Source organism: Ovis canadensis, chromosome 22 (assembly GCF_042477335.2).
Source record: "Ovis canadensis isolate MfBH-ARS-UI-01 breed Bighorn chromosome 22, ARS-UI_OviCan_v2, whole genome shotgun sequence".
Classification (NCBI taxonomy): Eukaryota; Metazoa; Chordata; class Mammalia; order Artiodactyla; family Bovidae; genus Ovis; species Ovis canadensis.
In genome coordinates, this window is record NC_091266.1 from 48,259 (window position 1) to 75,277 (window position 27,019).

The window sequence follows — 27,019 nt, forward strand, 5'->3', positions numbered from 1 at the left end:
AATGAAAAGTTGAGCCTGTTGTCATTCAATCTGTTTAAAAGAAATAGAATAAAAAAACAAATTAGTAAATCTTATTTTTTTAATAAACATTGTATTATTTCTGCACAGCTTTGTTACTGGCATGAATAGAATATCTACAATAATAACTTGTCACAGTGAAATGGATTCACATTCGATATCGATTCACATCTATAATTGATGCTATTGCTGTTTGATACTATTGCTTGAATGAATGCAACTTATGTGACTTCACAAACTACAAACACGACTAACATAATAGGTATTAAAAAACCTTGAGTGACATGAGCGTGAAGACTTAGTAGAGTTGCTCTCAAGAATAATGATACTATTATTCACTCTAGCCATAGTACTGGAATCTGTACATTAACACCCCTGCAAAAGAAACGGAAAGGATAGAATAATAATAAAGGAACTTCATAACTATATTCCTACTGTAAACATTCAACACTATGTTTTCTTTTAAACTGACTTTCATATTTGGTCTACTGTAACCTCTTCTGTGTTCATTTTATGCTAAACTTATTGCTAACAGTAAAATTACCATACGAGCTCTAATTATTTTTTTTTTACTTGCAAAGCTAGTGATAGAACCAAAGGCCGATATCTACATCAAACAGGAGGAACGGAATGGAAACTGTAAACAATTTTATGGAATAGCATTTCCGTGCTCCTATTCAGTCAAACGGACATTCAAAAGGATGTGATTTTTCTGAAAGTTTATTTCAGAAACTTGGAAGTGGATGACTGCAAACAATAAAACGAATAATATATTGATACATAATATTAATAATATACAATGGGTCATTCTTTTTTCTATTCTGCCAGAGCTAACTGACTGGAAGTCAGTTGTCGTAACTACTACTAACATAAGACCCTCACCGATGAGTGAAGATATATAGGAAAATCCATAATAGATCTAAAAACCATCAAAGATAAAATGGTAATTAAAAAATACAGTGACAGTTTAGTTGGTATAAGAAACAGGATGATTATGAAAGCAAAGCCAACAATCATGGATAGGCCATGGAAGCCCGTGGCTGTCACGAGTGTTGACTTGTATCCTTCATCTGAGGTTGTTAAAAGTGCGTGGTAAAATCCAGAGGTTTGCAGCAGTGGTAACCTCCTGAGCAGACTGAAATAAAAAGGGTTTCCAGAATATCCTGACGATTTCCATCTACTAGGCTGTGGTGAGCTCAAGCAATACATACTCCAGAGGACAGAAGACAGACGTCTACTGCACTTAGGGAGAAAGGGAATGTTGCTGCTCAGCCTAGTACAAGTGTAGAAGCAACACCTCGGTGATTCGACCTTTAAAGACTCAATACATATGAGAACGACTGGTATGAATAATCCTTCAGAAGTGCCTTCTCAGACCTCCTCCCATCATAAGCACAAGCATAATGAAAACACTGAGTTTTCATGGTCTCACGCAAAATTAGACTCACTTATGACTTTGCTTTGAGAAGAGTTGAACTACTCATTGTTTAAGAGAAATGACCCTTTCTTCTCTGAAGATTTGTGAATCATTCATAGGGTGTGGTAAATAAACTACTTAAGGATCTAATACATAAAATGCAATAGGCTAAGCACAGAGATGTTTTTCTCCCTTTCTCAAAGGATGGAACATTTTGTATTTGCACTGACTTTATGTCTTGACTTCATGTACAATTATATATTGATTTTTTTAGTTGACATACAATAGGACTAAAAATATTGATATAATACTAATAACTCATGTTGGTATGTGTGGTTGTCACATAGGATTCACAGGAGATTTAAATTCACAGTTGTCAACGTAAAGGATGAATGCTATTTAGCTTCTTCGTGAATCTAGACCCTGAATGAAGAGTTTTCCTCAACATATTTCACTGAGGGAAATACAAGGATGATAGGCATAATACTATGCTTCGACTCACGGATATCTAAGCATTGCTCACAATACAGATCTGATTTTCGAAATCAGGGTTCTTTCAGTGTCCTTGAACAGCATTTGCTTTTCTGTATACAGAAGAAAAAACTCATGAGTATCAAACTGGTTCACATAAAACATGCGTATGAATTGGTATCTTCCTGAACCAGGGATCAAACCCACATCACTTCCACCTCCTGCACTGGTAGGCAGATTATTTACTGACTGTGCCACCTGGGAATCGACATACATTTCAAGGACCACTGCCATCAGCTTCTACTGTTCATGACCAAAGTAGGAGAAACAACATTGGAAGAAGTACTCATAAGGGTACTCATAGGAAGTACTCATAAGTCAAGGAACTGTGATCCTGGGTACTCTCGTTATTACTGGGACAAGTCAGTTCCTCCGATGATGACGGGTATAACTGAAAAATTATTACAACTGCATGGGATGCGATGTCTACATGATAAATGTGTTCCTCTTATACTACTGCTTCAGGGATGCCTACTTCCGCATGAAGGACTGCACTTCAAGGGATGCCCGCTATTCCAGCTCAAGCAACAGATAGTGAAGTGCAGATCATTGTCCTTTGTTGAAAATAATCAGCAGTTTGTCAACATAGGGAACATGCTGGAGGAACCCTTGGGATAGAACTCTAAAAACACGTTGGGCCCTCTTTTTGCCAAGCCCTGAGATAAAATACAAATCAGAAAAAGAAAAATAGCATCGGTTTTGTCAGGACTTCCTCATCTTTTCTTTCTCGGTAGCAGGAAGCAGACATTGAGGCCAGAGGACTGCAGGATTTCATTGTGAACTAACGTTGGGTGGGGTGGAGGCTCATCACTCTAGTAAGAATGTGGCTCAATAAAATGGAATTTCATTCACTTCATGGACATAGAGTTCTATAATCCTTCATTAAGGAATTCAATAAGTTATATTTCCTTACACCTTCACAATCTCTTGGTTTACAAGAATGTCAATTGCTAGTCCAGCACTTATAAAATGAGTGTTGCAGGTAGTATGAGTGTATAAATGATGACGAGCAATGACAGGAAGTTTATTTATTCTCTGTTTGAATTCTTGATTTTTTATATAATTTTTTATAATATCCTTACAGATGTGAATGTTTTAGTGACATGTATAAATACACGTTGAGTAGTGCTATGATAACTCATAGTGTTGGCACAATAAATATCATGGTTATTATGTGCTTTTCATATATTCCTTTTGAGATTCTCTTCCATTATACATTATCATAAGATATTTAATAGTTTCCTAAACTGTACAGTAGGTCCTTGTGGCTTCTTTTATATATAGTAATGTATTTGTTAATAATTCAAACAAAAACTGGTACACAAATATTCATAGTGACATTCACGATAGCTCAAAGGTAGAACTCATTCAAGTGTCCGTTGGTGGGAGACTGAATATGCAACACAAGGTATATTCAGAAGCTTGAACGGTATTCCACCATACGAAAAAGTACATTAAATGGTGCTGTCACTCTGCAAGACATTACAGAAATGACTCCAAAACGAACACGTGGAATAAATACATAGTTTGATTCCAATTCATGCTATGTACCCAAAAGGATTGGGAAAGGGGGCTGAAAAAATGGATACTTCTTCCGTCATACTCACAACAGCATGATTCAACACTGGCAAACAAACAGAAGCAATCTAAGTGTCCATGGCAGCCAATTCCATAAACAAACTGTGGTATACACACAATGGAATCTGATTCGGCCCTTCAGAGTCAGTAATTCTGACAATGCGACAATGTGGACAAACCTTATGGTCATTAGATTAAATGAAATAAACCAGACCAAAAAAAGACAAACGTGCTGTGATTCCACTCATATGAGATATCCAAACAAGTCAAATCTGTCAGAAATAGCAGAGAGTGATTCCGACCGATCGAAAAGAGTTCATGTTTCATGGACCTCAGTTTCCCTTGGAAAAACTGACTTCCCATGATATCTCCAAAACCAATTAGACAAATAATTGGAAGCTATATCCAGTCAAATGAATGTAGACATAATGTTACAGTGTACACCAAACTCACTCAAACTTCTCAACAGACAAAAGGCAAAACTGTATCTATGGTACCTCAGCTTAACTTAAAACTGTATCTACGGTACCTCACTTCTGCTTATAAAATTTAACAACAACAACAACACACTAAAGTCTATCCAAAAACGGACATAAAACATATATAACATCAACTTTAAAAATTAGAAATTTAAACTGTGAAAAACCTTATTCACAAAACTTAAACACAAGCCACAGGAAAATATATTTATAAAATATATATCTGATAAAGGATTGTACTCCAAATATACCAAAAAATCTAGAACAATCTCATAAAAAATGTATACACCTAAACGTCTGGCCTACAAAAATATAAAGATAGTAAATAAGCCTATCAAAAAGACTCAAAATCACATATCATTAGGAAATTACAAACTAAAATAACAGTGAGGTAGCACTGCACACCTATTAGATCCAGTAAACTCAAAAAAAGGGGGTAGGGCACAGCTTCTCGAGTGGCTCAGTGGTAAAGAATCTGCCTGACAATGCAAGACACTCTAGTTCGATCTGTTACCCCAGAAGATCCCACAAGCCACAGAGAAACATAGCTGGATGTTTCCACAGCTAAACAAGGCTCTCCTGTGACCTGAATACTACATGGCTAGCACTTACTAAACAGCTTTGAAAACATGTCCAGACAAAAAAGTATCGCATGATTATATACAACAGCTCTACTTGTAATAACTAAAAACTTTCAAATATCAGGATGTCTTCAGTAGATGACAGTGTAAACAAATGGGGATACATCCAAAGTGAAGGGGAGCAAATGCTACCACAAAATATACCACCTCAGCATGAGGATTAGTTGGACCCAATTAACTTTTATTTTTTTAGAGGACACATGATCATCTCTGAAACCCAAGTTCAAGACAGCTCTTCTGTGAGTCACATTTACCAGAGAAATCTCATTTCAAAGGAATCCTCTCTATATGCCAGATAGAAGGATGAGACACAGTCTTTTGAAACTCTTTTTTCTTTTCTATCGATAGGGAAAGCTAAGCCGTAAATCTGCACAACCACCATACCCTTCCTTTCCTTTGGTTGTATTTTTTTTTAATATTTGTTTCTTTTTTAATTTGGCTGTGCCAGGTCGACCTTCATTGAGGCAAGCCAGATACTTAGCTACAACATGCAAATTCTCCGTTGTGGCATGGGAGATCTAGTTCTTGGATCAGGGAATGAACCTGGGCCTCCTTCTTTGGGAGTGTCCAGTCTCAGCCACTGGACCACCAGGAAGTGCCTGTTTTGTTTTCAGATGAAGATGGAATCTAAGGTGATATCTTGGGCCATTTCAGTCACTGACTCAGTTTCTTGAGTTTCTCCAAAGCACGCATAAGGTGCACATTATTAAACTGGTTTGCAAAACAAGAAAAGGTTGTCTGCTACAACACTGTATGCTTACAAATATCTAAACGGTAAATGGCATATTATTTATTTTTAATTACTATGGGGGGAGAAAGAATGCAGGATTCATACATGTTACAACATGAATAAATATTAAAACCATCTTCAGTGAAAAAAAAAATCCACATAGGAAAGGCCACCCAGAACCCTTATTCACCATGTCTGCTTTCAATCCATCAAGTTTGTCCAAATAACTGAAAATCTCAGTAACACTCTAAATAAAGAAAACAGGATGAAGATGGAAACAAAAGATATATTCATACATTTGAACAATTGCTAAAAGTGGAAGTGGGGTGGTGGACTACATTATAATGTAGATACCATATGATTTCCTGATTTTGGAGATTATGTGCTGGTTCTGAAGAAGGCACCCATTTTGGATAAAACACATAGAGTATTTTAGATGATGTGGCAAATGCTAGCACTTGTTCCCATTGCTAGGCATTTTCTGTACATTTTAAATGACTGGAAAGTATACTAGGTTTCAAAACAACCATGTCAATACCACAAAAGAAATTTAGAGCAGACAGGCAGGAAACTTTCTGATACAGGCCAAGACTTACCCAGATGAAGTTCAAGGGAAGCTGCGATGCTCACTGCCCGTGAAGGAGTCCACGTGGAATGAAGAAGTACTGTGGGAAGTCTATTAGTAACCACCATGTCTTGGGTCCTCTGGATGACCTACTGCAGGAGAAACAGATCTTACAGATAAAATGTTCCACATCACTTCACAAAAAGTTGTTAGGCTACATTCAGTAAAGCGGAATCATTTCGGATCAATTTACAATCATATAAAATACTACCATTTACAGTCCAGAAATCACTTGCATTTCTACACACTAATAACAATCAGAAAAAAATATTAAGAAAATTCCACTTAAATAAAACATCTAGCAACAAACTTAATCAAGAACATAAAAGACCAGTAGTCAGAAAACTAGAAAGCACTGATAAAGAAACCAAAGAAAACACAAATACACAGAAAACTGTTCCACGCTCATGCACTGGAACAATGAGGAATTAAAAGGTCCATTCCAACCAAAGTCATCAACAAATACACGGACTGCAATCACAAAATAATATTCAATGGCATTTTTCACAGAAATAGAAGTATTCCTCATATTAGACTGCTACTGTTGAACAGGACCTTAAACGGCCAAAAAGACTCTGAGAAAGAGGAACACAGCTGGAGGCATCTTCCTATCCCTCTTCAAACTACATCACGGAGCTGTAGTGACCACCACAGTGAGGAACTGGCAGGAACACAGACACATGGACTCCAGGAGAGAATAGAGAGCCCAGAAACGAACCCACCCGTACATGGTCAGTTCCTGAAAATCAAACCAGGAACGAGCGAAGAGGAAAGGACAGTCTTCTCAAGAAACAGTGACAGGAAAATGGCCACCTACACGGAAGAACATCAGTGTTCATCCTCTACATCATCTAACGCAAATCTAACTGAAAACCCACCGCTTTGCACACGGAGCTCTTTCCCCCTGAGTCCTCTGAGATGGACCTCCAGTCAGCCCTCAGCTGGACACAGGAAACGTCCACTCCATCCTCATTTTCCGCTCTTGCAGCGCCTCCCTGCTGGTGGGCACTGAGGCAACCCTGCTCCTCTCAGCCTGGATGCAGCCCTGTTATCCAGAAGCCTGAGCCCTGATGGTCCTGAGGAGACAAAGCTCCCGCCAGCTGCTCACGGAGCAGAGTCTAAAGGCAAAGCGTCCTGCGCCCGCGGGTCAGAGGGGGCTTTGGCGCCCCCTGCGGGCCACAAGAGAAGAGCGGGCAGCCCGGTGCTCACAGACCTCAGAGGGCTCACCCAGAAGCAGCTCTGCTGCGAGCACTCAGACTGGAAGCCCAAACTGAAATGGAGCAGAATAGCTCCATGACCCTCCGCAAAACATGGCTAAGGAACAATCAGAGCCTGCATGGAATGCAGCCATAAAAAGGAACACATTTGAGTTTGTTCTAATAAAGGGGAGGGAAGTCAGTCAAAGAGAGAAAAACATGTAATCTAGAAGGATGGTACTGACGAGTCTGTTCACAGAGCAGCAATGGAGGTGCAGACATAGAGAACAGACTTACAGACGAGGGTGGAGAACAAGAGGGAGAGGGTGAGATGAATGGAGAGAGCAGCATGGGTGCAGGTACACCTACATTTGTAAATAGACAACCAATGGGAATTTGCTGTATGATTCAGGGAACTCAAACTGGGGCTCAGTAGTAACCCGGAGTGGTGGGAATGGGTGTGAAATGGGAGGGAGATTCAAGAGTAAGAGGACATAGGTACACCTATGGTTAATTCATGTGGATGTATGACAAATCAAACCAATATTGTAAAGCAATGATCAATCAACTAAAAAGAAATAACTGTTTAAAAAAATATGAACATAAACACAAACTTTGCAACAAGGTAACTCCATTTTAAAAACTATAGAATTTTAGAAAACTACTAAAGTTCTACATGACCTTCGGTCTGGTGATCAGGTCTAACATACACAAAACAAGCCAACTTACCAAATTATGAATACAAATTAGTTAAAACATTGCCTTTTATCATTTCATACATTTACCCTGTGGAGGACCTTACTCGAGAGAACCAAAAACAAACTGTTAAATGAACCACGGACCACCCACCCCGGCCAGGCAACAGAGAAAAGAAAACACTTGCAGGAGTCATCTTACAACAGGAGGGCCTGGGAAGGAACAAGGAACGAACAAGCTACCACCAACCAGAATTCTGGAGAGGTCAGGTGATGGGAGGCTCCAGTTCAGAGGTCCTACCAACCTCCCAGGATCCACTTCGCTGGAATCCATCTCAGCTGAGTGATGTGTGTGCCCCCAAGAGAGATCCCAATTCAGAATGCCTGGCAAGAGACAAACCAGAAATTAACCCGATGACCATAAAACCTGAGACTGTGAGCCACATGACAGAGTGGTTCTCTCCGTTTCCCTCACCCTCCTGCCCTCCACCCCGGCAGCCCTTCCCAATAAAGCCTCTCGCTTGGACAGCACTCCTCTCCTCAGACAACTCATTGCCCAGTGTCAGACAAGAACTCACTCTCAAGCCCTGGAAGGGATCCCTCTTCCTTCATCAAAAGCAATATCCAGGAGAAAATATCTTCAAAACGCTATCTTGCAGAGAAGGAAATCAGAGAAGGCAATGGCAGCCCACTCCAGTACCATTGCCTGGAGAATCCCACGGACAGAGGAGCCTGGTAGGCTGCAACCCCGGGGTCACTAAGAGATGGACACGACTTCACTGAGTGACTTCACTTTCACTTTTCACTTTCATGCACTGGAGAAGCACATGGCAACCCACTCCAGTGTTCTTGCCTGGAGAATCCCAGGGACAGAGGAGCCTGGTAGGCTGCTGTCTATGGGGTCGCGCAGAGTCAGGCACGACTGAAGCGACGCAGCAGCAGCAGCAGCAGCAGAGAAGGAAATGGCACCACCTGCAGTACTCTGGTCTCAGAAATCCCAGGGACAGAGGAGCTTGGTGGGCTACAGTCCAAAAGCAGGGCATTTCTGATGGGAGGAAACAGTCCCAGGGAAGCTGAGCTGCTCACCAAAGGCCCCAGAGCTTTGGATAGCACACCAGAGCTGGGGCTGAGGATTCCCAGCTGCCATGCCTCTTGATCCTGGCCTCTTTCACTAGATACATGTGTGGAAAACTAGAATCTAAAATATGCCCTGGTGGTTCCATAGTAAAGAATCCACCCCCTGGTGCTGGAGATGCATGTGCGATCCCTAGGATGGGAAGATCCCACATCCTATGGAGCCCGTGTGCCACAACTGCCGAGCCTGTGCTCTAGATCCTGGAAGCCACGATGCCGAGTTCACATGCTGCAGCCACTGAAGCCCGTGAGCCTGTGCCCCTCAACAAGAGGAGACACTGCAGTGAGAAGCCTGCAAACCACTAGTTATGGCCCATGCTCACCAAAACTAGAGAAAAGCCCACTCACAAAGATGCAACACAGCCAACAATCAGTAAAACTGTTTTCCTAAAACAATGCATATCTGACAAAGATACTGTATTCGAATTGTCCAAGAACACTAGAGCAAACAAGCCCATTCATAATTGGTAGCGACTGAAATAGACACCTGGCCACTGAGGGTATACTGATAGTAAACTATCATACAAAAACATACTCAAGATACTGGTGCAATGCATGCAGAGCCCCCTTTGAAAGACAATCTGACAGTTTTTTTTCAGTAACCACGTGGGACAAGCACTGAATTCTGTGTATGACAAGCGGTGGAAGCCAGGTATCTTACCATTGGAATGCAAAGTTACAGATAAACAAAAGGAAACGTTACAATGTCCATGTCGTGGTGGATCAGGTTGGAGACATCACAAATTACCTTTAACTGAATATGTTCAAAGGTGAGCTGGAATACATGTATATATATATCCATGTATTTGTCAGCTGAGCATATTGAGCTCCTACATGTATGTTTTAAATATCATTCTCTAATAAAAGGGAACAGGAAACATCTCCGATGGCCCGGTGGTAAAGAATCTGCCTACCGATGCAGGGAACACGGGTTCAATTCCTGTGTAGGAGATCCCACACGCCCAGGGGCAACGAAGCCCTTGAACAACTCTAGAAGTTTGCATGCTCCAGAGCCCAAGTTCTGCAAACAGAGAAAGCACTGCAATGAGAAGCCATGGCACAGCAACTAGAGGGTAGCCTCTGCTCACTACAACTAGACAAACGAGCAATAAAGACCCAGCACAGTCAAAAATAATGTAATGTTAAAAAAAGGGACAGTTCTTTGAAGAAATGACTGAGACTAGGGGTGAGACTGTAAATATATGAGCCAGGGTCATCTTAAATTATGAGAAATTAAAGAAACTAAAGACAACTATCAAGCTGTCCAAACTGATACAAATGGATGATGACACAGTGTTATCTGTATACACCAGCAAATAACAATCTGAAAAGGAATTTAAACAAACGATTCCCTTTCAGTCATGTCAACATTAATAAAAGACTTTGCTATGGACAGAATGAGGATAACAAGACTGGCACACTGGAAATGATACTTGATTGCTGAAAAATACCTTAAAGACATGGACAGATACTCCATAGCGATGAAAAGGCTTCAGTTGGCAATACCATGGAATGCATCTTCAATCTGAAATGAAGATTCAATATGAATTACAAAAGGCTGAAAGGTGGTTGCTAAACCACAAAAGATGCCAGCATTCTTGGACTCCAGAGGAGAATTCAATCCAGGGCAAGTGACGAAGCTTGATGGCTCAGAGGTTTTCTGTTAAAAAGTTTTATTAAAATATAAAAGAGATCGAGAGAGCTGCTGACATAGACAGTAAAAGGGGGAAGAAAGAGTACCCCCTGCTAGTCTTTAGCCAGATGTTATAGAGCCACTAGCAGTCTGCTAATGAAAGAAAGACAATGTGTCAGAGAATGGCACCAGGCCCCTCACCCACAGCATGCATTGAGATAACATTGGCAGCAGATGAGTCATCCCAGGCCATAAAATGATGGACATGAATCTTGAAGAAAGGCAGATTTCCAAGCAAATATATAGTTTCATTCACATAGATTAAGAGAACAAGGTATGAGTAAAACATACCGGTTTGTCAAGTTTTTTCTGAGCCTTTAGGGGAAACTGACCTGAAGACAGAGCCTTGGGTAAATACATAGTACATTAGCATACCTTAAGACAAACATTTCCATAAGAAAAATGCATTGCTTAGTTCAAGGTTTGAGGAAAGTTAAATTCAGGTGGAGCCAGGAGTGGTCATGGCAACACAGAATTTTCTGAGAAACCTCCTTTTAAATTTGTATCAAGATGGAGGAAAAAAAATGCAGCACTCTTTTGTCTCCTCCGGCCTCTTAAGAGAGAGGAAAAAACGTCTGACACTTGCAGTCTATTTTCTCTGTCTGGAGACCCCTGGCCTTCCTGCCTGTTATCCTCTCCAGGCCTGTAGGAAGCAATACACTAGGCTGCTTGGGAAAACCGCGCGGGTCTGAGCTTTATGCAAAGGGGTAAAGCGGTAAAACCCTTGGCCCCAAAGGCGAGGCTTTTCTGCGACCGCCATTTTAGTCGGCTCCGAGACTGCAAACAAAGAGGGCAGAATACATGGTTCCCTGCTCCGCCCAGTCTGAGTTCCCTTACCTGTGGCCCACAGCCCTGCGCTCTGCTCGCTGGATGCCAATCGACGGGGACCCAGGAGCCCACAAAACGAGCATTCCCAGCTGCAATGGCGAGCCCTGAGAGCCCTGGCCCCCGACGCGCCGCCATGTTCATCCCGCCCCAGACCCGCTCACGTGAGCCGCGCTCCTGACCAGCCGCCCAGGTTGGCCCCGCCCCCGACGCGCTCACGGTGCGCCCCACCCCCACGCCCCCTTCCAGGACAGGCCCGCGGGACCGCGACTGCCTCCAGGTGAAACACAAGGACAAGCAAATCCACCCCACCGAGACAATCCAAGCTTTTTCTCAGCTGATCTGTCTATGATTTAGGGATAAAACTATGACTATAGAAAGCAAAGATGACCTAGGACAGCCATGATATTCTATAGAGCCAGACCCTGGCGGGCAGAGGCTTGAAGAGGGTCCGGGAGCTCTGTCAGAGCAGCAAGCCTCTGTAGCGTAGCGGTTAGGTGCGCTGGTAAGCAGGCAGGCGATGGTCTGTAAGTCAAGAGTTCAAATCCACAGCTTAGCTCTTTTGCTCTTAGGGAGCGGGGGACAACAACAGGCGGGACTTAGACCAGAAACGTTTATTTTTATTTTAGAGGTTTATTGTTAAGCTTAGGGTTAGGGTTCGGGCAACCCCCCAACTTGTTCAGGTTCGGGTTCAGGGTTAGGGTTAGAATTTGGGGATCCCCCCTCTTCTAAGAGTTTGGGTTTGGGTTAGGGTTCATGTCAGTGTCAGGGTTCGGGTTACGGTTAGGGTTAGCATTAGTGTTGGGGTTACAGCTTAAAGTGAGCCCTAATAGGGCCCATAGTTCTTTATTAGCCTGCCCTGGCGGGCCGAGGCTTGAAGAGGGTTCGGGAGCCCTGCTGAAAGCAGCAAGCCTCTGTAGCATAGGGGTTAGGCAGGCCACTAGGCAGGCAGACTATGGCCTGTAAATCAGGAGTTCAAGTCTTCAGTCTGACCTTTTTGCTTTTAAGGGGCAGGGGACTGCAAGAGCCAGGGCTTAGACCAGAAAATTTTTTTATTTTAGAGGTTTATTGTTAAGCTTAGGGTTAGGGTTCGGGCAACCCCCCCACTTGTTAGGGTTCGGGTTCAGGTTAGAATTCGGGGACCCCCCTCTTCTTAGAGTTCGGGTTTGGGTTAGGGTTCATGTCAGGGTCAGGGTTCGGGTTACGGTTAGGGTTAGCATTAGTGTTGGGGTTACAGCTTAAAGTGAGCCCTAATAGGGCTCATAGTTCTTTATTAGCCTGCCCTGGCTGGCCGAGGCTTGAAGAGGGTTCGGGAGCCCTGCTGAAAGCAGCAAGCCTCTGTAGCATAGGGGTTAGGCAGGCCACTAGGCAGGCAGACTCTGGCCTGTAAGTCAGGAGTTCAAGTCTCCAGTCTGACCTTTTTGCTTTTAAGGGGCAGGGGACTGCAAGAGCCAGGGCTTAGACCAGAAAATTTTTTTATTTTAGAGGTTTATTGTTAAGCTTAGGGTTAGGGTTCGGGCAAACCCCCCACTTGTTAGGGTTCGGGTTCAGGTTAGAATTCGGGGACCCCCCCTCTTCTTAGAGTTCGGGTTTGGGTTAGGGTTCATGTCAGGGTCAGGGTTCGGGTTACGGTTAGGGTTGGCATTAGCTCTAGGGTTACAGCTAAAGTGAGCGCTAATAGGGTCCATAGTTCTTTATTAGCCTGCAGTGGCGGCGTGAGGCTGGAAGAGCGCCTGGGAGCAAGACAAAACCCAGTAATCCTCCCTAGCGAAGCGGTTAGGCTGACAACCAGTTAAACATCCAACTTGACTCTGTAGGTCAGGCATTCAAGTCCCAGTTTTGCCTCGTTTGCTTTTAGGGGGTGAGGGACAGCAAGGGGCGGGGCTTAGGCCAGAAAAGTTTATGTTTATGTTAGAGTTTTATTGTTAGGGTTAGGTTTAGGGTTCTGGCATCCCCCCAACTTGTTAGGGTTCAGGTTCAGAGTTCGGGTGCGGGGAATCCCCTCTCTACTTAGGGTTCGGGTTCAGGGTTCGTGTTTGTGGTTTGGGGTTCAGCGTTTGGGATTAGGGGTTCGCGGTTCTAGTTTGAAGTTTGGGGTTCCGATTAGGGGTTCAAGGTTCAGCTTAGGGGTTCGGGGTTGGGGTTAGGGGTTCGCAGTTTGGGTTTGGGGTTCGGGTTAGGGGTTCACGTTTCAGATTTGGGGATCAGGTTATGGGTTCTCAGTTCAGGTTCGGGGTTCGCAGTTCGGGTTTGGGGTTTGAGGTTCAGGTAAAGGGTTTGGGGTTCGCGGTTTGGGTTTGTGGTTTGAGGTTTGGGTTTGGGGTTTGGGGATCAGGTTAGGGGCTCTCGGATTGGGTTAGGGGTTCACAGTTCGGGTTTGGGTTTGAGGTTAGGGTGAAGGGTTTGGGGTTTGGGGTTCGCGGTTTGGGTTGGAGGTTTGGGATTCGGGTTAGGGGTTTTGGGTTTGGGATTCGGGTTATGGGTTTGGGTTTTGGGGTTCGCGGTTTGGGTTTGGGGTTTGGGTTCGGGGTTCGGGGTTCGGGTTTGGGGTTTGGAGTTCGAGGTTTGGGGTTCGCGTTTCAGGTTAGGGGTTGAGGGTTGGGGTTTGGGGTTTGCGGTTTGGGATAGGGGTTTGCGGATTTGGTTAGGGGTTAGGGATTTGGGGTTTGGAGTCTGGGATTTGGGTCAGGGGTTCGTGGTTTGGGGTTCCAGTTATGGGTTTGGGGTTTGGGTTCAGGGTTGTGGGTTGGGGGTTTGGGGTTCGGTTTTTGGGTTTGCAGTTTGGGTTACGGATTAGGGGTTTGGGGTTTGGGGTTGGGGTTCGGGAATTGGGGTTCGAGGATTGGGGTTGGGGGTTCCGATTAGAGGTTCAGTAAGTGAGGTTTGTGGTTCGGGGGTCAAGATTTGAGGTTTGGGGTTTGGGGTTCGGGGGTTTGGGTTCAGGGTTTGGGGATGGGGGTGTGAGGTGCAGTTTCGAGTTTTGCTGTTCAGGTTAGGAGTTAGGGGTTGGGAGTTCGGGGTTCGGCTTAGGGGTTTGGGGTGTGCGGTTTGGGGTTTGAGGTTTGGGGTTCCGGCTAGGGGTTTGGGGTTTGGGGTTCGGATCAGGGGTTTGGAGTTTGGGTTTGAGGGTTGGGTTTTGGGGTTTGGGTTTCGGGGTTTAGAATTCGGTTTAGGTGTTCGCAGTTTGGGTTAGGGGTTTGGGGTTTGGGTTGGGGGTGTGGGGTGTGGGGTACGGGTTAGGGGTTTGGGTTCAGGGTTTGGGGTTCAGTTTATGGGTTTGCGTTTCCGGTAAGGCATTAGGGGTGTGTGGTCTGGGTTTGGGGTTCGTGTTACCGGTTTGGGGTTGGGGGTTCGGGTTCCAGATTTGGGGTTCGGGATTTGAGTTATGGATTCGGGGTTTGGGCTACATGGTTCGGGGTTTGTGGTATGGGGTTTGGGGGTGGGGTTTGGGTTTGGGGCTCGGGTTAGGGGTTCGGGTTCGAGTTAGGGGTTCACGGATCGGGTTAGGGGTGTGGGGTTCGGCGTTTGAGGTTCGGTTAAGGGGTTCGCTGTTCTGGTTAGGGGTTAGTGACAGAGGCTTCTGTTTTAGGGTAGGGGGTTGCAGTTCAGGTTATGGGTTAGGGGTTTGGTGTTTCGTTTTCGGGTTATGGTAAAGGGTTCAGGTAGGGGATTGGGTTAGGGGATTCGGGATCAGGTTGGGAGTTTGGTGCTTGGGGTTAGAGATTTGGATTCGGGAAATGGGTTGGGGTGCATGGTATGGTGTTCGAGTTAGGGGTTTGGGGTTCGGAGTTTGGGGGTTCTTGTTCTGATTAGGGGCTTGGGGTTTGGGGTATGGGGTTTGGCTTCGGGGTTAGAGGTTTGCGGTTTGGGGTTTCGGTTTGGAGATTGGAGTTTGGGTTTGGGATTAAGTGGTAGGTGTTTTGGTTTGAGGTCGGGGTAGGGTTAAGGTATCAGGTTTAAGGTTCATTGTTTGGGGATTCGAGCTAGGCATTCAGTTTACGGGTTTGGGATATAAGGATTTGAAGTCAGGGTGGAGTTCGGGGATTGGAGTCGCGATTAGGGGCGACTGAGTGCCGCAGAGGCAAGGGCTCCAGCAGTAAAAGCAGGCTGCGCGAAGCTAGGAGAGGCTATTGGCGACTTTCTGGCCTCAGCTCCGCTCCTGCCTTGCCTTTGCACGTTGGCCCCAGGCGTCCTTGGGGAGGGCTTAGGGGCCGGTGGCTTGAACACTGCCAAGGGCTCCAGCAGGGAGAGCTCTGTGAGAGGGAAGGGAAGGGCAAGTGCAGGGCTCCTCCAGCTGTTGCTTGGCCGCCCAGACTCAGAGCCGCACGGAGTGCACCAGGCTCCCAGGGCCCCTGGCTGGGGACTGCAGCCCCGCACACCCGGAGGCTGATTCCCTGGGTGCCCAGCAGCAGCCTTACACACTTAGTTTCCCTAGCGCTCTCCTCCCCAGCAGAGACGTTTGCAGCTGGTTGGGGGCCTGCCCCTGCGTGCCTGCGCTCCCGCCCACAGCCCCAGCTCAGGGCAAGCAGCCCCTGAGCCAAGACCTGCAGGAGGCGCAGAGCGCCCCCACCTGGAAGCCGAGTGAAGAGCTGGCGGGGAGGCGAGCCTCCTCGAGGGAAGAAGAGGCAGCCCAGCCTCGTTTGGCTCAAGCCCTACTTGGCTGGAGCCGAGTGCGCCTCCAGGACGGCAGAGTTCCAGCTCTGCTCAGAGGCCCGATCTGGCAGAGTTGCTGGCGCGAGGCTGCTCTGCCCTGGGCGAGCCTTGCCCAGACTTGCCTCGCTGCTAGGCTTCCTGCCCAGGAAGGAGCAGGCTGCGCGAGGCTGGGAGACGCCACTGGCGCCTTCCTGGCCTCAGCTCCGCTCCTGCCTTGCCTTTGCACATAGGCCCCAGGCGTCCTTGGGGAGGGCTTAGGGGCCGGTGGCTTGCACACTGCCAAGGGTTCCAGCAGGGAGAGCTCTGTGAGAGGGAGGGAAAGGCAAGTGCAGGGCAACTCCAGCGGTTGCTGGGCCGCCCAGACTCAGCGCCGAACGGAGTGCAGCAGCCTCCCAGGGCCCGTCGCTGCGGTCTGCAGCCCCGCACACCCGGAGGCTGACTCCCTGGGCGCCCAGCAGCTGCCTCACACACGTAGCTTCCCTAGCGCTCTCCTCCCAAGCAGAGACGTGTGCAGCTGGTTGGGGCCTGCCCCTGCGTGCCTGGGCTCCCGCCCACAGCCCCAGCTCAGGGCAAGCAGCCCCTGAGCCAAGACCTGCAGGAGGCGCAGAGCGCCCCCACCTGGAAGCCGACTGACCCGCTGGCGGGGAGGCGAGCCTCCTCGAGGGAAGAAGAGGCAGCCCAGCCTCGTTTGGCTCAAGCCCTACTTGGCTGGAGCCGAGTGCGCCTCCAGGACGGCAGAGCTCCAGCTCTGCTCAGAGGCCCGTTCTGGCAGAGTTGCTGGCGCGAGGCTGCTCTGCCCTGGGCGAGCCTTGCCCAGACTTGCCTCGCTGCTAGGCTTCCTGCCCAGGAAGGAGCAGGCTGCGCGAGGCTGGGAGACGCCACTGGCGCCTTCCTGGCCTCAGCTCCGCTCCTGCCGTGCCTTTGAACCTAGGCCCCAGGCGTCCTTGGGGAGGGCTTAGGGGCCGGTGGCTTGCACACTGCCAAGGGCTCCAGCAGGAAGAGCTCTGTGCGAGGGAAGGGAAGGGCCAGTGCAGGGCTCCTCCAGCGGTTGCTTGGCCGCCCAGGCTCAGCGCCGCACGGAGTGCACCAGGCTCACAGGGCCCCTGGCTGGGGTCTGCAGCCCCGCACACCCGGAGGCTGACTCCCTGGGCGCCCAGCAGCTGCCTCACACACGTAGCTTGCCTAGCGCTCTCCTCCCCAGCGGAGACGTGTGCAGCTGGTTGGGGCCTGCCCCTGCGTGCCTGGGCTCCCGCGCACAGCCCCAGCTCAGGGCAAGCAGCCCCTGAGCCAAGACCTGCAGGAGGCGCAGAGTGCCCCCACCTGGAAGCCGAGTGAACAGCTGGCAGGGAGGGGAGACTCCTCGAGGGAAGAAGAGGCAGCCCAGCCTCGTTTGGCTCAAGCCCTACTTGGCTGGATCCGAGTGCGCCTCCAGGACGGCAGAGCTCCAGCTCTGCTCAGAGGCCCGATCTGGCTGAGTTGCTGGCGCGAGGCTGCTCTGCCCTGGGCGAGCCTTGCCCAGACTTGCCTCGCTGCTAGGCTTCCTGCCCAGGAAGGAGCAGGCTGCGCGAGGCTGGGAGACGCCACTGGCGCTTTCCTGGCCTCAGCTCCGCTCCTGCCTTGCCTTTGCACCTAGGCCCCAGGCGTCCTTGGGGAGAGCTTACGGGCCGGTGGCTTGCACACTGCCAAGGGCTCCAGCAGGAAGAGCTCTGTGCGAGGGAAGGGAAGGGCTAGTGCAGGGCTCCTCCAGCGGTTGCTTGGCCGCCCAGACTCAGCGCCGCACGGAGTGCACCAGGCTCCCAGGGCCCCTGGCTGGGGTCTGCAGCCCCGCACACCCGGAGGCTGACTCCCTGGGCGCCCAGCAGCTGCCTCACACACGTAGCTTCCCTAGCGTTCTCCTCCCCAGCAGAGACGTGTGCAGCTGGTTGGGGCCTGCCCCTGCGTGCCTGGGCTCCCGCCCACAGCCCCAGCTCAGGGCAAGCAGCCCCTGAGACAAGACCTGCAGGAGGCGCAGAGCGCAACCACCTGGAAGCCGAGTGAACAGCTGGCGGGGAGGCGAGCCTCCTCGAGGGAAGAAGAGGCAGCCCAGCCTCGTTTGGCTCAAGCCCTACTTGGCTGGAGCCGAGTGCGCCTCCAGGACGGCAGAGCTCCAGCTCTGCTCAGAGGCCCGTTCTGGCAGAGTTGCTGGCGCGAGGCTGCTCTGCCCTGAGCGAGCCTTGCCCAGACTTGCCTCGCTGCTAGGCTTCCTGCCCAGGAAGGAGCAGGCTGCGCGAGGCTGGGAGACGCCACTGGCGCCTTCCTGGCCTCAGCTCCGCTCCTGCCTTGCCTTTGCACCTAGGCCCCAGGCGTCCTTGGGGAGGGCTTAGGGGCCGGTGGCTTGCACACTGCCAAGGGCTCCAGCAGGAAGAGCTCTGTGCGAGGAAAGGGAAGGGCCAGTGCAGGGCTCCTCCAGCGGTTGCTTGGCCGCCCAGGCTCAGCGCCGCACGGAGTGCACCAGGCTCCCAGGGCCCCTGGCTGGGGTCTGCAGCCCCGCACACCCGGAGGCTGACTCCCTGGGCGCCCAGCAGCTGCCTCACACACGTAGCTTCCCTAGCGCTCTCCTCCCCAGCAGAGACGTGCGCAGCTGGTTGGGGCCTGCCCCTGCGTGCCTGGGCTCCCGCCCACAGCCCCAGCTCAGGGCAAGCAGCCCCTGAGCCAAGACCTGCAGGAGGCGCAGAGCGCCCCCACCTGGAAGCCGAGTGAACAGCTGGCGGGGAAGCGAGCCTCCTCGAGGGAAGAAGAGGCAGCCCAGCCTCGTTTGGCTCAAGCCCTACTTGGCTGGAGCCGAGTGCGCCTCCAGGACGGCACAGCTCCAGCTCTGCTCAGAGGCCCGTTCTGGCAGAGTTGCTGGCGCGAGGCTGCTCTGCCCTGGGCGAGCCTTGCCCAGACTTGCCTCGCTGCTAGGCTTCCTGCCCAGGAAGGAGCAGGCTGCGCGAGGCTGGGAGACGCCACTGGCGCCTTCCTGGCCTCAGCTCCGCTCCTGCCTTGCCTTTGCACTTAGGCCCCAGGCGTCCTTGTGGAGGGCTTAGGGGCCGGTGGCTTGCACACTGCCAAGGGCTCCAGCAGGAAGAGCTCTGTGCGAGGGAAGGGAAGGGCCAGTGCAGGGCTCCTCCAGCGGTTGCTTGGCCGCCCAGACTCAGCACCGCACGGAGTGCACCAGGTTCCCAGGGCCCCTGGCTGGGGTCTGCAGCCCCGCACACCCGGAGGCTGACTCCCTGGGCGCCCAGCAGCTGCCTCACACACGTAGCTTCCCTAGCGCTCTCGTCTCCAGCAGAGAAGTGTGCAGCTGGTTGGGGCCTGCCCCTGCGTGCCTGGGCTCCCGCCCACAGCCCCAGCTCAGGGCAAGCAGCCCCTGAGCCAAGACCTGCAGGAGGCGCAGAGCGCCCCCACCTGGAAGCCGAGTGAACAGCTGGCGGGGAGGCGAGCCTCCTCGAGGGAAGAAGAGGCAGCCCAGCCTCGTTTGGCTCAAGCCCTACTTGGCTGGAGCCGAGTGCGCCTCCAGGACGGCAGAGCTCCAGCTCTGCTCAGAGGCCCGTTCTGGCAGAGTTGCTGGCGCGAGGCTGCTCTGCCCTGGGCGAGCCTTGCCCAGACTTGCCTCGCTGCTAGGCTTCCTGCCCAGGAAGGAGCAGGCTGCGCGAGGCTGGGAGACGCCACTGGCGCCTTCCTGGCCTCAGCTCCGCTCCTGCCTTGCCTTTGCACCTAGGCCCCAGGCGTCCTTGGGGAGGGCTTAGGGGCCGGTGGCTTGCACACTGCCAAGGGCTCCAGCAGGAAGAGCTCTGTGCGAGGGAAGGGAAGGGCCACTGCAGGGCTCCTCCAGCGGTTGCTTGGCCGCGCAGGCTCAGCGCCGCACGGAGTGCACCAGGCTTCCATGGCCCCTGGCTGGGGTCTGCAGCCCCGCACACCCGGAGGCTGACTCCCTGGGCGCCCAGCAGCTGCCTCACACACGTAGCTTCCCTAGCGCTCTCCTCCCCAGCAGAGACGTGTGCAGCTGGTTGGGGCCTGGTCCTGCGTGCCTGGGCTCCCGCGCACAGCCCCAGCTCAGGGCAAGCAGCCCCTGAGACAAGACCTGCAGGAGGCGCAGAGCGCAACCACCTGGAAGCCGAGTGAACAGCTGGCGGGGAGGCGAGCCTCCTCGAGGGAAGAAGAGGCAGCCCAGCCTCGTTTGGCTCAAGCCCTACTTGGCTGGAGCCGAGTGCGCCTCCAGGACGGCAGAGCTCCAGCTCTGCTCAGAGGCCCGTTCTGGCAGAGTTGCTGGCGCGAGGCTGCTCTGCCCTGAGCGAGCCTTGCCCAGACTTGCCTCGCTGCTAGGCTTCCTGCCCAGGAAGGAGCAGGCTGCGCGAGGCTGGGAGACGCCACTGGCGCCTTCCTGGCCTCAGCTCCGCTCCTGCCTTGCCTTTGCACCTAGGCCCCAGGCGTCCTTGGGGAGGGCTTAGGGGCCGGTGGCTTGCACACTGCCAAGGGCTCCAGCAGGAAGAGCTCTGTGCGAGGAAAGGGAAGGGCCAGTGCAGGGCTCCTCCAGCGGTTGCTTGGCCGCCCAGGCTCAGCGCCGCACGGAGTGCACCAGGCTCCCAGGGCCCCTGGCTGGGGTCTGCAGCCCCGCACACCCGGAGGCTGACTCCCTGGGCGCCCAGCAGCTGCCTCACACACGTAGCTTCCCTAGCGCTCTCCTCCCCAGCAGAGACGTGCGCAGCTGGTTGGGGCCTGCCCCTGCGTGCCTGGGCTCCCGCCCACAGCCCCAGCTCAGGGCAAGCAGCCCCTGAGCCAAGACCTGCAGGAGGCGCAGAGCGCCCCCACCTGGAAGCCGAGTGAACAGCTGGCGGGGAAGCGAGCCTCCTCGAGGGAAGAAGAGGCAGCCCAGCCTCGTTTGGCTCAAGCCCTACTTGGCTGGAGCCGAGTGCGCCTCCAGGACGGCACAGCTCCAGCTCTGCTCAGAGGCCCGTTCTGGCAGAGTTGCTGGCGCGAGGCTGCTCTGCCCTGGGCGAGCCTTGCCCAGACTTGCCTCGCTGCTAGGCTTCCTGCCCAGGAAGGAGTAGGCTGCGCGAGGCTGGGAGACGCCACTGGCGCCTTCCTGGCCTCAGCTCCGCTCCTGCCTTGCCTTTGCACTTAGGCCCCAGGCGTCCTTGTGGAGGGCTTAGGGGCCGGTGGCTTGCACACTGCCAAGGGCTCCAGCAGGAAGAGCTCTGTGCGAGGGAAGGGAAGGGCCAGTGCAGGGCTCCTCCAGCGGTTGCTTGGCCGCCCAGACTCAGCACCGCACGAGTGCACCAGGCTCCCAGGGCCCCTGGCTGGGGTCTGCAGCCCCGCACACCCGGAGGCTGACTCCCTGGGCGCCCAGCAGCTGCCTCACACACGTAGCTTCCCTAGCGCTCTCGTCTCCAGCAGAGAAGTGTGCAGCTGGTTGGGGCCTGCCCCTGCGTGCCTGGGCTCCCGCCCACAGCCCCAGCTCAGGGCAAGCAGCCCCTGAGCCAAGACCTGCAGGAGGCGCAGAGCGCCCCCACCTGGAAGCCGAGTGAACAGCTGGCGGGGAGGCGAGCCTCCTCGAGGGAAGAAGAGGCAGCCCAGCCTCGTTTGGCTCAAGCCCTACTTGGCTGGAGCCGAGTGCGCCTCCAGGACGGCAGAGCTCCAGCTCTGCTCAGAGGCCCGTTCTGGCAGAGTTGCTGGCGCGAGGCTGCTCTGCCCTGGGCGAGCCTTGCCCAGACTTGCCTCGCTGCTAGGCTTCCTGCCCAGGAAGGAGCAGGCTGCGCGAGGCTGGGAGACGCCACTGGCGCCTTCCTGGCCTCAGCTCCGCTCCTGCCTTGCCTTTGCACCTAGGCCCCAGGCGTCCTTGGGGAGGGCTTAGGGGCCGGTGGCTTGCACACTGCCAAGGGCTCCAGCAGGAAGAGCTCTGTGCGAGGGAAGGGAAGGGCCACTGCAGGGCTCCTCTAGCGGTTGCTTGGCCGCGCAGGCTCAGCGCCGCACGGAGTGCACCAGGCTTCCATGGCCCCTGGCTGGGGTCTGCAGCCCCGCACACCCGGAGGCTGACTCCCTGGGCGCCCAGCAGCTGCCTCACACACGTAGCTTCCCTAGCGCTCTCCTCCCCAGCAGAGACGTGTGCAGCTGGTTGGGGCCTGGTCCTGCGTGCCTGGGCTCCCGCGCACAGCCCCAGCTCAGGGCAAGCAGCCCCTGAGCCAAGACCTGCAGAAGGCGCAGAGCGCCCCCACCTGGAAGCCAAGTGAACAGCTGGCGGGGAGGCGAGCCTCCTCGAGGGAAGAAGAGGCAGCCCAGCCTCGTTTGGCTCAAGCCCTACTTGGCTGGAGCCGAGTGTGCCTCCAGGACGGCAGAGCTCCAGCTCTGCTCAGAGGCCCGTTCTGGCAGAGTTGCTGGCGCGAGGCTGCTCTGCCCTGGGCGAGCCTTGCCCAGACTTGCCTCGCTGCTAGGCTTCCTGCCCACGAAGGAGCAGGCTGCGCGAGGCTGGGAGACGCCACTGGCGCCTTCCTGGCCTCAGCTCCGCTCCTGCCTTGCCTTTGCACCTAGGCCCCAGGCGTCCTTGGGGAGGGCTTAGGGGCCGGTGGCTTGCACACAGCCAAGGGCTCCAGCAGGAAGAGCTCTGGGCGAGGGAAGGGAAGGGCCAGTGCAGGGCTCCTCCAGCGTTTGCTTGGCCGCCCAGGCTCAGCGCCGCACGGAGTGCACCAGGCTCCCAGGGCCCCTGGCTGGGGTCTGCAGCCCCGCACACCCGGAGGCTGACTCCCTGGGCGCCCAGCAGCTGCCTCACACACGTAGCTTCCCTAGCGCTCTCCTCCCCAGCAGAGACGTGTGCAGCTGGTTGGGGCCTGCCCCTGCGTGCCTGGGCTCCCGCGCACAGCCCCAGCTCAGGGCAAGCAGCCCCTGAGCCAAGACCTGCAGAAGGCGCAGAGCGCCCCCACCTGGAAGCCAAGTGAACAGCTGGCGGGGAGGCGAGCCTCCTCGAGGGAAGAAGAGGCAGCCCAGCCTCGTTTGGCTCAAGCCCTACTTGGCTGGAGCCGAGTGCGCCTCCAGGACGGCAGAGCTCCAGCTCTGCTGAGAGGCCCTTTCTGGCAGAGTTGCTGGCGCGAGGCTGCTCTGCCCTGGGCGAGCCTTGCCCAGACTTGCCTCATTGCTAGGCTTCCTGCCCAGGAAGGAGCAGGCTGCGCGAGGCTGGGAGACGCCACTGGCGCCTTCCTGGCCTCAGCTCCGCTCCTGCCTTGCCTTTGCACCGAGGCCCCAGGAGTCCTTGGGGAGGGCTTAGGGGCCGGTGGCTTGCACACTGCCAAGGGCTCCAGCAGGAAGAGCTCTGTGCGAGGGAAGGGAAGGGCCAGTGCAGGGCTCCTCCAGCGGTTGCTTGGCCGCCCAGGCTCAGCGCCGCACGGAGTGCACCAGGCTCCCAGGGCCCCTGGCTGGGGTCTGCAGCCCCGCACACCCGGAGGCTGACTCCCTGGGCGCCCAGCAGCTGCCTCACACACGTAGCTTCCCTAGTGCTCTCCTCCCCAGCAGAGACGTGTGCAGCTGGTTGGGGCCTGCCCCTGCGTGCCTGGGCTCCCGCACACAGCCCCAGCTCAGGGCAAGCAGCCCCTGAGCCAAGACCTGCAGGAGGCGCAGAGCGCCCCCACCTGGAAGCCGAGTGAACAGCTGGCGGGGAGGCGAGCCTCCTCGAAGGAAGAAGAGGCAGCCCAGCCTCGTTTGGCTCAAGCCCTACTTGGCTGGAGCCGAGTGCGCCTCCAGGACGGCAGAGCTCCAGCTCTGCTCAGAGGCCCGATCTGGCAGAGTTGCTGGCGCGAGGCTGCTCTGCCCTGGGCGAGCCTTGCCCAGACTTGCCTCGCTGCTAGGCTTCCTGCCCAGGAAGGAGCAGGCTGCGCGAGGCTGGGAGACGCCACTGGCGCCTTCCTGGCCTCAGCTCCGCTCCTGCCTTGCCTTTGCACCTAGGCCCCAGGCGTCCTTGGGGAGGGCTTAGGGGCCGGTGGCTTGCACACTGCCAAGGGCTCCAGCAGGAAGAGCTCTGTGCGAGGGAAGGGAAGGGCCAGTGCAGGGCTCCTCCAGCGGTTGCTTGGCCGCCCAGATTCAGCGCCGCACGGAGTGCACCAGGCTCCCAGGGCCCCTGGCGGGGGTCTGTAGCCCCCACACCCGGAGGCTGACTCCCTGGGCGGCCAGCAGCTGCCTCACACACGTAGCTTCCCTAGCGCTCTCCTCCCCAGCAGAGACGTGTGCAGCTGGTTGGGGCCTGCCCCTGCGTGCCTGGGCTCCCGCGCACAGCCCCAGCTCAGGGCAAGCAGCCCCTGAGCCAAGAACTGAAGAAGGCGCAGAGCGCCCCCACCTGGAAGCCGAGTGAACAGCTGGCGGGGAGGCGAGCCTCCTCGAGGGAAGAAGAGGCAGCCCAGCCTCGTTTGGCTCAAGCCCTACTTGGCTGGAGCCGAGTGCGCCTCCAGGACGGCAGAGCTCCAGCTCTGCTCAGAGGCCCGATCTGGCAGAGTTGCTGGCGCGAGGCTGCTCTGCCCTGGGCGAGCCTTGCCCAGACTTGCCTCGCTGCTAGGCTTCCTGCCCAGGAAGGAGCAGGCTGCGCGAGGCTGGGAGACGCCACTGGCGCCTTCCTGGCCTCAGCTCCGCTCCTGCCTTGCCTTTGCACCTAGGCCCCAGGCGTCCTTGGGGAGGGCTTAGGGGCCGGTGGCTTGCACACTGCCAAGGGCTCCAGCAGGAAGAGCTCTGTGCGAGGGAAGGGAAGGGCCAGTGCAGGGCTCCTCCAGCGGTTGCTTGGCCGCCCAGATTCATCGCCGCACGGAGTGCACCAGGCTCCCAGGGCCCCTGGCGGGGGTCTGCAGCCCCGCACACCCGGAGGCTGACTCCCTGGGCGCCCAGCAGCTGCCTCACACACGTAGCTTCCCTAGCGCTCTCCTCCCCAGCAGAGACGTGTGCAGCTGGTTGGGGCCTGCCCCTGCGTGCCTGGGCTCCCGCGCACAGCCCCAGCTCAGGGCAAGCAGCCCCTGAGCCAAGACCTGAAGAAGGCGCAGAGCGCCCCCACCTGGAAGCCGAGTGAACAGCTGGCGGGGAGGCGAGCCTCCTCGAGGGAAGAAGAGGCAGCCCAGCCTCGTTTGGCTCAAGCCCTACTTGGCTGGAGCCGAGTGCGCCTCCAGGACGGCAGAGCTCCAGCTCTGCTCAGAGGCCCGATCTGGCAGAGTTGCTGGCGCGAGGCTGCTCTGCCCTGGGCGAGCCTTGCCCAGACTTGCCTCGCTGCTAGGCTTCCTGCCCAGGAAGGAGCAGGCTGCGCGAGGCTGGGAGACGCCACTGGCGCCTTCCTGGCCTCAGCTCCGCTCCTGCCTTGCCTTTGCACCTAGGCCCCAGGCGTCCTTGGGGAGGGCTTAGGGGCCGGTGGCTTGCACACTGCCAAGGGCTCCAGCAGGAAGAGCTCTGTGCGAGGGAAGGGAAGGGCCAGTGCAGGGCTCCTCCAGCGGTTGCTTGGCCGCCCAGATTCAGCGCCGCACGGAGTGCACCAGGCTCCCAGGGCCCCTGGCGGGGGTCTGCAGCCCCGCACACCCGGAGGCTGACTCCCTGGGCGCCCAGCAGCTGCCTCACACACGTAGCTTCCCTAGCGCTCTCCTCCCCAGCAGAGACGTGTGCAGCTGGTTGGGGCCTGCCCCTGCGTGCCTGGGCTCCCGCGCACAGCCCCAGCTCAGGGCAAGCAGCCCCTGAGCCAAGACCTGAAGAAGGCGCAGAGCGCCCCCACCTGGAAGCCGAGTGAACAGCTGGCGGGGAGGCGAGCCTCCTCGAGGGAAGAAGAGGCAGCCCAGCCTCGTTTGGCTCAAGCCCTACTTGGCTGGAGCCGAGTGCGCCTCCAGGACGGCAGAGCTCCAGCTATGCTCAGAGGCCCGATCTGGCAGAGTTGCTGGCGCGAGGCTGCTCTGCCCTGGGCGACCGTTGCCCAGACTTGCCTCGCTGCTAGGCTTCCTGCCCAGGAAGGAGCAGGCTGCGCGAGGCTGGGAGATGCCACTGGCGCCTTCCTGGCCTCAGCTCCGCTCCTGCCTTGCCTTTGCACCTAGGCCCCAGGCGTCCTTGGGGAGGGCTTAGGGGCCGGTGGCTTGCACACTGCCAAGGGCTCCAGCAGGAAGAGCTCTGTGCGAGGGAAGGGAAGGGCCAGTGCAGGGCTCCTCCAGCGGTTGCTTGGCCGCCCAGGCTCAGTGCCGCACGGAGTGCACCAGGCTCCCAGGGCCCCTGGCTGGGGTCTGCAGCCCCGCACACCCGGAGGCTGACTCCCTGGGCGCCCAGCAGCTGCCTCACACACGTAGCTTCCCTAGCGCTCTCCTCCCCAGCAGAGACGTGTGCAGCTGGTTGGGGCCTGCCCCTGCGTGCCTGGGCTCCCGCCCACAGCCCCAGCTCAGGGTAAGCAGACCCTGAGCCAAGACCTGCAGGAGGCGCAGAGCGCCCCCACCTGGAAGCCGAGTGAACAGCTGGCGGGGAGGCGAGCCTCCTCGAGGGAAGAAGAGGCAGCCCAGCCTCGTTTGGCTCAAGCCCTACTTGGCTGGAGCCAAGTGCGCCTCCAGGACGGCAGAGCTCCAGCTCTGCTGAGAGGCCCGTTCTGGCAGAGTTGCTGGCGCGAGGCTGCTCTGCCCTGGGCGAGCCTTGCCCAGACTTGCCTCGCTGCTAGGCTTCCTGCCCAGGAAGGAGCAGGCTGCGCGAGGCTGGGAGACGCCACTGGCGCCTTCCTGGCCTCAGCTCCGCTCCTGCCTTGCCTTTGCACCTAGGCCCCAGGCCTCCTTGGGGAGGACTTAGGGGCCAGTGGCTTGCACAC